We start from the raw sequence: 11,906 nt of genomic DNA on the forward strand, positions 1-11,906 counted from the left end.
GGCGTCGCTCCTGCCGGTGGCACCTCAGCACGCCTCGCGGAACTTTGTAGCACTGCTTTTTTCATCAAAAAAATATTTTTTTTAAATTCAAATATACAGATTTTAAACTAATGCATTTTTTGTTTAATGGAAACCAATTTATTGTTTAAATAAAACAAATTGTACTAACAAATAGTTATTTGTTTCAATCAGTGGGGCAAATGTTTTCCATTTCTTAAAATTAAATAAACCTTTTTTAATTGAAGCAACACAATTATTTCTTGCAATTAAATGAAATCATACAGTTTTTTTTTTTATTCAAACAAACATTTTTCTAAGTGTGATGCGCATTTTACTGATAAAATAAAATATTCGAAATCTGTATAAAAGCGTTGCATATAATTTTCATCCCATTTCGGGATCAAATTGATCGATCGGCATTTACTGTAGAATTATTATAATTTGATCAAATAAATTCTCAAAGTGACTAAAATAAATGCAAGGAATACGATACTTTATTGTGTTATTCATTGGTGACCACCCGTTTCACAGAGGCTTAATGTGAGCAGAAGATTTACTTTAACGCTCAACTATTTTGCTTTCCATGCCTGATAAGATCTTAGATTCCGTGGAAGGTGCGGTTTGCATCGTGGCCAATAAATTTCAGGCTTCCAGGGAATAAAATATTTTTATTGGCACTGGGAATATGCAAAAGAAGTAAGCGGCGTTAACATCTTGCGTGGGAAAAGCGAGTCGATTGCTAATGTTTGTCATTTTTGGCCTCAAATCGATTAATAATTTTTATTTATTTCAGGCTTATTTCGACTTAATGAAATTTAGACACATTGGAAAAAATTATCTTTCTTTGAAGAATAGATGTGTCATGACAATCTCGAAAGTATTGTTGTCGCTTTTCCACCATGCGAATTGGGTAATTTGAAAAACTCGAAGAAAGGAATATTTTCTCAACAAAGAAAATCACATTTGTGTGCATAATAGAACTGAGAAAAATTTAATATTAATTGATGTACAATTTTATTAATACATTTTCATTTAAAATAATTAATTTTCAAGCAAGAAAAAGGGTATTTCCAACAAAATAGTTAAATTTGCAACTAAACTGAAATCATTGATAATATAACAAATTCTCTGCAAATATTAAATAGTTGATATATCCACTAAAAAATATCTTAATTCTCAATAACTAACTGTTAAATTTAACCAAAAAATACGAATTTTCAACCCAGCAAGATTGTTCACTCAATAAAGAAAAAAATCTCATACAAAATGTTGAGTCTACAAGTCATAAAGAGGAAATTTAAAAAAAAAAGTTAAATGTACATCCCAAAACTAATTGAATTTTCAACTAAAAAAGACGAGTTTTTAACAAAATAAGGGCATTTTAAAGTGTAAAAGATCAGTTATCTAACAAAAAATGAAATAGCTACATTTTCATTTGAAAAAAAATAATTTTCAACAAGAAACACATTTTTTAAACGAATTTTCAATAGTTTAATCGTAAGTTATAGAAATAAGTTTGTAACCAAATAAAATAAAATTTCGACAAAATAGTTAAGTTTTCAACCAAACAGATGAATTTCCAAACAAAGAGATTAAAGCCTAACAACGACAAAAAGTTGAACAAAAAATGGAATACTTACATTTTTAGCTTAAAATATGAATTTTTAATTTATAAAACTACTTTTTATCCAAAAAAATGACATTTGAAACAAAAAGATTTTTTTTATGAGAAAAAAAGAATAATTAAAAAAAAAATACATACAAATTTTCAACTAAGAAAGATAAATTTTCAACAAAAATTAAAATAGTTTAATTTTCAGTGAAAGAAATCAGTTTTTAAGAAAATAAAATATATTTTCAACAAAATAGATCAATTCTTAACTAAACGAATAAATTTTCTACCAAAGAGATTAAATGTCTTCAAAAAAATCCTGCTCGTTAAGCGGGCACATTGCTCATCACGCGGTACGTGCACGGTTTGCTTCGCTCGAAAGTTTGAGCGCGCCTAGAGCGCGCGACTTTTGGTTCTCGCGCTTTGCGCTTGATAATATATTTATCTCGCTTACATTTGTGGAACGACATTTTTAAATTAAACTTCAAAGCATCGACAACTGTAATGTGGTGATTGTGAATTCTCTTTTGTTAAAGCTTCTTCGGCTTTGGCGGAAACTTTATCATCACTTATCTGGTGCTTCGCACTCGATTTAGTTCATAGTTCGAACTTTTCTACATTAAGTTCAACTCTGTAACATAAAATGTATATTACATTTATTTCTGGACCTCGGCATGGGATTGCTCATTCAGATATTGCAAAATACAGTGCACATTTTATTTCTCATAATAACTTTAATATTTTTTTCTTATTTTGCATTAAATTTTATTCTTAGCTAGCCTAAAAAATGTACAATTTGAATAATTTTATATTATAAATATTCACAATATGCAATGATGTCGAAACAGGCGCATTTTCATTGTCGTGTTTTTATAATTTAAAAAAGTGCTCATCTTATAAAAAACCACAATTTTGCTATTAAAAATTTTATTTCAACTTGTGTCGTTTTACCACAAATTCAATTTGTTTATTTTGAATGTAATTTTTTACGATTTGAACCAAAAATACGCATCCTGGCGTAAAGTGGTCTTCAGCAAATTTGTAGATATACTTTAAGCGAAAACTTTTGTTAAATAAAATGTTATTGAGGTATGTATCGTTTTTCCAAAAAGTTTAATTTTTTTGTTTTAAATATATATTTTCATAACAAACATTTATAACAAATTTTTTTATATTTTCTTGGTTAAACAACTTTTGCCTTTTCATTTTTTTCGTTTCTTGTGTCGTTTGTCCAAAATTTTAATTTTTAAATTTTTAATGTAGCTTTTTACGATTAAAGCAAAAACTACTTATCCTATTCAAAAGTGATTAATAACAAATTTTTAAATGCTTTTTATATGCACAATCTTTCTCATTTATATTTTTTCGTATCTTGCATAGTTTGACCGCAAAATGGAATTTGTTATTTTTAATTATTTTTTTGTGTCATCCAAATTTGAATTTTTTATTTTTCGAAAAAATCTAAAAAGTTGTTATGAAAATCTTGTAGGATATTAAAAATGACACGTTTTCCTCATCTTGACTTCTTTTATCGTACGTTGTTTTCCTTAAAATTTTCATTTTCGGTTTTTTAATTTTTTTTTATTGTAAATGCTATATAACTGGTAATATTTTTCGAAAAAAGTCAAAAGGATAAATTGTTTGGCTTTCGGAGTAATGCAAACAACCATACATAGAATTTTTTATATTAAAAAAGTGGTGCGCGACTGTTGGTCCTTGCGCTTCGCGCTCGATTATATATTTATTTCGCACTTCGAGCGATAATGTATTTCTCTCGCACTCCGCGCTCTGTCTTTGTATATTACCAACTCTTGTGTACAATTTTTTTTTTAAGCAAAGGTCACATCGTCAACAAAAGTTATTTGGTGATGGTGAATTTTCTTTTGTTAAAGCTCTTTCGGCTTTAACTCACACATTCTCATCACGTATCTCCTGCTTCGCACTCGAATTTATCTCTAAAATTGTATTAAAGCAAACGTAGTTTTATTGTCTCGTTTACAAAAAAATGCGCATTCTTTAAACAAAATGTTGTTGTTAAACATTTTATTGCAACTTTTGTCGTTTTTTCATAAACTGAATTTGCTTATTTCCAATGTTATTTTTATGATTTAATCTTGACACAAACGTTCCACTGAGCAGTTTTACCGTTTTTTTAACTTCTAAATCATGTCCCTAACCTCAGTGACCCAAACTTTGTCAATTGAATTTTCTACTGCATCGTGTTCTACGTCGCAGTTGTAGTGCCCCATTGATTCATCTCCTAATAATTGAGTATAAAACAGTCTTTCAAAGCGTCTAGGGTGGTGAGTCCAGTTACAACACAGTCCAACGAAACTTCGCTTAATGGTGGGGGGCCATTTATAAAGTACGTGATACATTTTTCAGGAACTTCTGACCCCCCCCCCCTCCGCGTGATACTTTTTCCATTAGTCTTAACATGGAACCCACCCCAAAACGTATCACGTATTTTGTAAATGACCCCTTGATGTTTTATGCTAAAAAGTTCATCAACCTTAAGAAACGTTGTGTTCTCATTCCCGGCCCTTCTTTAGGTATAAAACCAAAAACTTATATACATATTTTGAAAACACATTTATATATTTGAGAATCTTGGAAATACTGTCAAATTGTTGAATGAAAAAGTGTTATTTTTGGATTTTCCATTATTTTTTATGCTGCCAAAACTTGAATTTTCGATTTTTCAAGAAAATTCAAAAAATTATGATAATCTTATAGGGCATTCAAAAATCAACATTTTACTCCTCTTGACTTTTTTCCACATCGTGCGTTATTTGGCCTAAAATATTCATTTTCGTTTGTACACTAAAAGAGTGTAAACACTATTTTTGAACCAAACCCGTGCATAAATTGCCCAACTTTGCCTAAGTTTCGATCTAGGCCTGACTGAATTTTCCAGATGTGGTCGCAAACGGAGGGGAGATGGTGTGGCTCGCTACGGAGCCACGTCGGGTCGACTTAGATTTGAGAATATTATGTCATGTTTTCTGCCGTCGTGATATTGTTTTGTTTACATTGAACTTAAAATTTCATAAGCAAAAAGTGCATTGTGAGTTCAGAAGTAAAGAATTGTTAGTGAGATTTCTTATATCCGCAATGAAGACGAGGATAAACTTCCGAAAAGCGCTTACCTCCGATGAATTCGAAATTTCGTATACAGCAGTTCGACTTAAATTGCATGAAAAAATTATAAAAATTATAACAACAATATGTATTTTTAAAAGATCTAATAATTTTTTCCTGTTTTTGGAATATTTTTAATAGATTCTTCAGATATTTATACTGTTAAGGTCGAATGTCATACATTGCGAAATTAGGGACTTTTGAGTTGAGGGATTTCGACTTCATTTGTTCTTCTGAAACTGCACGAAAATCATTTCCATTCCTAAAGTTGTACGTCAAATTCCTATGCATTCACATTACTTGAAAACATTTCTTTATACAAATGTATGAATTTCCGGATTAGAAACATTATAGATTAAATACTTTTAATATTTTTTCGAACATAATGTCACATTTAAAATCTCAATCCACGTGCCCTATCTGCGTTAGTCGAACAAAAGACATTCCAAAAGAATATTAAAAAGATTCAAAAGTATTTATAATTGAAACTAATTTATGAATTTGTGTGTGCGTGTGCATGTAATACCTCTAAATTTGGACATTAAAAAAAACATAATAGAGTTCTCCGAAATACAAACTCTTAACGATGATTTCAAGGAATACAAACAGTTCAATAATATATAATATTGAAAAATTAAAGTTGTGTGAAATACAAAGCCTGAAAAAAATATTATTAAAAAAAGTTTAAAATTTTTACTAATTATAGAAATAAAAATTAAAGGGGCCAGATTTTGGATACCCAGATCTGGGACCTGTTAGGTAGGGCGTTTCACTTACGGATGTGCGATTGACAGATTGCCATATCGGGATCAAATTTTTTCCCAATCGGGGCCCGACTGGCGCCCCAACAAAATTTCTGCACAGGAAGAAATGAATTTGCAACCAAAAGGATTCATTTTCTACGAAGAAAAGAATAATTACAAAATACAGGAGTTTTCAACCGAATATTTTAATATTATTTAATGAAATTGTTAACCTAATAGTTGAATTTTCAACCAAAAAGGTGAATTGGTCAACAAGGAGATTAATATTCGACCACAAAAGACAAAGTTTCATCAAAATGCAGAAACTTTCAACCAAATAGTTTTAACTGGAGATTTTTCAGCCGCTATTCATGATTAGTGAAAACCCTGAAAATTCAATCGAATAGTCATATTTGAAGAAAAATCCTGCGAGCAAAGTCCAATTTATAGAATGATTCGAACAAAAACTGATTTAAATGCCATGTAAATAGAACCACCAATAATTAACGGATTGTGCTAAATTTTATCATGAACATAAATGCAAATTTTTTCTTACATTTGAACTTTAAAAATGAATTGATGATTTGAAAACAAAATAAGTTAATACATCTATTTGACAAATGTTTCCAAAAAAACGCGTTAAATAGTGCCGTATAAAACATTGAAATCAAATTCAAATAGTCGAATTTAATTCTACCTTCATGAATATAGCTCATTCAGAAATACATTACAAATTTATTTTGTATGTTTTTTAAATGCCAATGAAAAAAAATCTGCCCATTTTTTAAAATGTTCTAGTATTTCGAAAAAAATGTTATTCTACCTAAAACATTGATTGTTGTTAAGTTCCTGATTGGTTGCATTCTGTGAAGAAATTTTAGTTGGTCGCTGGCCGGGCCCCGATAGGGTAATTTGGCTAGCGCCAGAAAAAACTCGAAAGCCCTATCCGATAGGACCCAGATATGTGCCTCAAAAATTGGGGCCCGATCTAGCCCAGGCCTGGCGCCTTTAATTTTTTATTTTTATAAATAGCAACATATAGATTTTTTTAATAACAATAAATACTTGGCTTAAAAATTTTAATTTCATTTCATAAATGCATATTATTTTTAGGTTGACTGAATTCTTAGATTTTTATGAATACATATAAACGAGAAATGGATATGCGATATATTTTACTCACTTTGATGCTGGTGCTGCGCTTGGTCTCAAAGTACTTGTTGCTTTTGGCATTTTACGTTTGATATAAACAAAAACAATATCACGCCGACAACACAAAACTTGACATAATCTTATCTAAAACCTAATCTGACGCGACGTGGTTCTGACGCGAGCCACGCCATCTGCCCCCTTCGAGCCACATGTGGAAAATCCAATCGGGCCCAAATCGGAACTTGGGAATAAGTTGGGAAATTTTTGCACAGGATACTGCGTGAATATGACTTCTTACTTGACTGTTTTCAGTTTGTTATATTGATATTTCTCGAATGTTGTAAATTGCAATTTCAAAATAAGAAATTTATGTCTAAAAGAGGATTTTTAAATTATAAATTCTTCTTCTTAAAAGGGCAAAAGGATTCTATTCATTATCTCTGGACCATATGAAATGATGTTATATGTATCAATTTCATAAATAAAAAAATCCAAATAAGTAATTATATTATAACCAAAATTATTTCTAAATATTTGTAAGCAATAAAACTAAGAAAAAATAATTTAATTATGATATCCATGATATATTAATCTCGCGCTTCGCGCTCGATCTTTGTACATAGAATTTTTAAAACTAAAGGTGAAAGCATCGACAGCAGTAATTTGGTAATTGTAATTCTCGTTTGTTAAAGCTCTTTCGGCCTTTACGAACACATTCTCATCACGTATCTCGTGCTTCGCACTCGAGTTTATCCCTGATTTGGAATTTTTTATTTATGAAATTGATGGTTGATATATATAACAAATAGAATTTGTTTGAACAATTTTTTTTGAAAATTCTTTATTTCCTTGAAAATTATAATTATTAGTCTAGTGGAATATTTATTAACATTAGTTCATTAATTTTCAATTTGTTCAACAAACGCTCAACATTGTTTGATTAACTTATATAAAAAAAAAATTTTTAATAAAAATTATTTTTTAAATATAACTGATAAATTAATTATTATTAAATTAATCATTACTCAGTAATTAATTATTACTGATAAATATTCCACTAGACCCACAGTAATAATTTATATTTTTAAAGAAATTTGTAACGAAATTATTCAAACAAATTTCATTTGTTTAAGTAATTTAAAATGAATGAACTAATGTTAATAAATATCTCACTAGACCAATAGTGATAATTATAAGGGAAAAACAAATTTTTAAACAAAAATTATTCAAACAAATTACATTTGTTTAAACCATGATAAATTAATAAACCAATGTTATTAAATATTCCACTAGACTAATAGTAATAATTTTAAGGGGGGTGGGCAAATTTTCGAAACAAATTTTTTTTAATTCCATTTGTTTAAATAATTAATAATTAATTAAACAATGATAATAAATATGCCACTAGATCAATAGTAACAATTTTAAGTAAAAAAATACGAGAGTGCAGTGCTCAAAAGGTCGATTTCATAAAGAAATGACATTGGCACTTGTTCAAATCGAAAAATAAAAATAAAATAAATATTACGGAATTTCTTTTTTCGGATTTGGAATGAAATTGTGGGGATCGTTGCGCTCTAAGGAAAAAAAGCGTTTTGGAGCTATCCTAATATATATATATATATATTTTAAATGCATTTATATATTTGAGAATCTTTGAAATACAGTGAAATTGTTGCATGAAAAAATATAATTTTTGGATTTTCCATCATTTTGCATACTGTGAAAATTAGAACTTTTGATATTTCAAGAAATTTCCAAAAGTTTTCATAATAATCTTGTAGGGCATGTAGAAATCAAACTTTTTCTTCTCTTGCCTTTTTTTAGATCGTCTGCTATTTGTCTTAAAAGGTTCATTTTCGCGTTTTTTTTGTAATTTTGTAAATTTTTTAACTCTGGTAATTTATGGTTTTATGAAAAAAGTCATCAGGATAAATTATTCAACTTTTTGAATATTACAAAAAATTTGCTTTGATATTCATATTTCGGATAATTTGTAATTTCGGGAATTTTCTAATTCAGGAATTTTACAGTTTCGGGAATTTTATTTTTGAGATTTTTCAGTCATCCCTTTGAAAGAATTATTAGTTCAACGGTTGGTTCCCGTGTGGAAAAATGGAGAGGGCCCCCGTCAGGGCCCACATGAATTGCCCTCATGCCTTGTGGAATCCATGAGGGCAATCCTACCGTGGTCCCTTATGGAAACGACATGCTAATCTATAGGGGCCCAACATGGGCTTCCCTTATGGATCCATCATGGTTGTCATCATGAAAGTCCTCTTGGTTCTGTTTGGCAGTGCTAGCACCTGTACTGGCATATCTCTGGGATGATAACACTACTTTGTACTGGTCAGTGTTTGGTTAGCACTGGCTATCGCTACTGGCACAGTACTACCCCAATAGGAAATTCACCATGGGGGCAGTATTGCTTCAGTGCTAAATAGTACCGTACTGCTATACTCTAACGATATGATAAAAAAAGTATTAGAAAAATAAATATTTATTGATTGCGAGTATTTTGACTGCAAATGTTTATAGTCCTTTTAAGAGTAAATACATATAATACATTTTTAAACATTATATTACAAATAAAATTTTTAACCATGCGGGGTATCGAATCTACATGTCTCTACCTAAATCAGTCGCCTAACAGTCGGGAGTGCTAACCACTGCGCTAAACTGACAAATTGAAAATTGGTGAAAAAACCATCCTCATAAGCTAAAGTTCAGAAAAGTTAAAGTACCAAATTTTAAGCTCTCTTTTTCTCATTTTTTATTATTATACGCCGTTATGTAAATGTAAAATACACGAATTGATAAGGAGAATATCAATAAAATAATTATTTAAGAAATAATTTAAATCGATTACCATTTTTCTTCGCGTAATATTTCGTTTTTTCACGTTGTAGACTACTTTACAACTTTTTAAAATGACAGGAAACGTAATTTTTTATGAATATTTTAAATTTTGCATAAACATGAGCTTTCAGAATTTTTTCTTAAAACAAAGAAGGAAAAAGTTGTTTTCGGGACAGTTGTATTCATAGATTTTTGAAATTTTAGAACGCATGAACCATATTTCTAAACGTATTTAATTCGTGTCCATTTTTTCGGATATAAAATATTTACCCTTCTGACTCCGAAATGTTAATCGTTGACCCGTGAGGGCAACAGAGCTGGGCCCCCAGTGGGGACCTTTATGGAACATCCATATTGTGCGACTCCCAATTTCAAAAAGGTATCATCCAATTTTCGACAGAAATGCATTGTTTGTAAGCCTGAACACATGAAACCTTAAAATTTGTGGTGTTGAAAAAATATACGTCCTTTAGACTTTGAAATTTTAATTGTTCATCCGTGAGGGCAACCGAGCTGGGCCCTCGCCGGGGGGCCTCGTTGAATTTTCACGCGTGGAATATCCATGCGGGCCCCCGCCGAGGCCTTCATCCTAAGAATTCCAAGCGGGGATTTTTCCACACGGGTTATTTGAAATAAAAATCCTTTGGATTGAAAGATAAAATATTGCATTGTTATATCGGGAATTCATCTTTCTTGTTTGAAACTTTAATTACTAGCTATATTAAAACTTATTAAAAAATTGACTTGTTTTGTTTAAAATTCATAAGTTTAGTTTAAAAATCTTTTTGGCTGAAATTGTAAATATTTTGTTGAAAATTCGTTTTTTTAGTAGTAAATTTATCTTCTTGTTGAAAATTTTATCTATTTGTTTGAGGATTAAACAATTAAAAATTTTTTTTTATGAATTCAATTTTCTTGATAAAAAAAAAATATATTTTTTTAGTTTGAAATATATAACTATCATATTTTTCGTTTAGAAATTCTTTCTTTTTTTAATTGTACCACCTCATTAAAAGTTAAATTACTTTTTTCAAAACTTATTTTTTGTTTGGTTAGAGATTTATGATATAAGATCAAAATTCGTCTTTTTTGTAGCAAATTAATCTTCTTCGTGAAAATGCGTATAATTAATTGAAAAGCTACTTTTTAAATTAAAATACCTATTTTTGTTTAAGAAGAATTCTTTTTTACGAAATTCTTTTTTGTTGGAAAATATTCTATAGTTCAAATTACAAAATATTTTAGATATTTCAAAATGACAGTGTCTATTCTATGTACACCGAAAAATCCGATTATCTGTACTGAAATCTCTGTACCTAAGAGTCCCTTTTTCAATTTACGTTTTTTTTTACTAAAAAAATCCCACACATTTTAAGTATTAAATCTTATAAAGTGATTAAATAACTTAAAATTATTTAAATGCGTTTTTGTTGACAAGTAATTCAAAAGTGTTTAAAATTTGAGAGTGCTTGTACAATTTGAATTTTTCACAATATTCTGATATTTTATTTTTGCTCTAATTTTTTTGTTTGTTTTGACAAAACTTGTTTTCCTTTATACTTCTTTTGAAATCAGTACAATGCTTGCGAGGATCGTAAAATTGCAAGTCGTAAACGTACCTGGTCACCAAAATGCATTCACCATACAAGGTATGATAGCGTGGGCGAGTGTCATGTCCTCCTAAAATCATTGCCTCTTAAAATATCCCTCGATTCATACAAATCACGAACTGATCATTTCGATATTTTTTTTAATTGGATCTGAGACAATAACCCTTTTTGTACTTTTCTGAATATTAAACTATTTCCATGGTCTCACAAATTTAGTTTCTCTACAATATCAATATTTTAAGAATTAAAAAACCAAATGAAAAATGAAAAAATTTGCATAGCAGGTGCATAAAGTGCTTAAGGCCACTCGATTTTATTGAAAAATTCGAGCCCTCTATTTATAAGACCTTACTTTCAGTTTCTCACGAATTAACAAATTAGTTCAACCCTCAAACAATTAGATCCGAATTTTCAACAAAAAAAGATGAACTCACAATAAAAACCGTAAATTTAATATTTTAAACGAGAAAAGATTTTATTCAAATTTAAAAACAGTTGAATTGAAACAAAAATTACAATTTTTTTACAAAATACTTTAATCCTCAACGAAGAAAGATTACACAGGCCAACAATTCTCAGAACCAGAGACCAGACCTACTATACCCGAAGGTTTTTGCTGCGCTGAATCTGAATCTGACCTCAGAAAAATTCCATCACCCTCAGTTTTCGAGATATTCTAACCGAAATGGGTCAAAAACCCGTTATTTTGATGTGTTCGAGGCCCCGTAACATCGCGAAAATTTTTTTTTGCACAAACTGACAATGGCATCGTAAAGAACTACTCTTTAC

Source organism: Belonocnema kinseyi, chromosome 1 (genome assembly GCF_010883055.1).
Source record: "Belonocnema kinseyi isolate 2016_QV_RU_SX_M_011 chromosome 1, B_treatae_v1, whole genome shotgun sequence".
In the NCBI taxonomy this organism is placed as follows: domain Eukaryota; kingdom Metazoa; phylum Arthropoda; class Insecta; order Hymenoptera; family Cynipidae; genus Belonocnema; species Belonocnema kinseyi.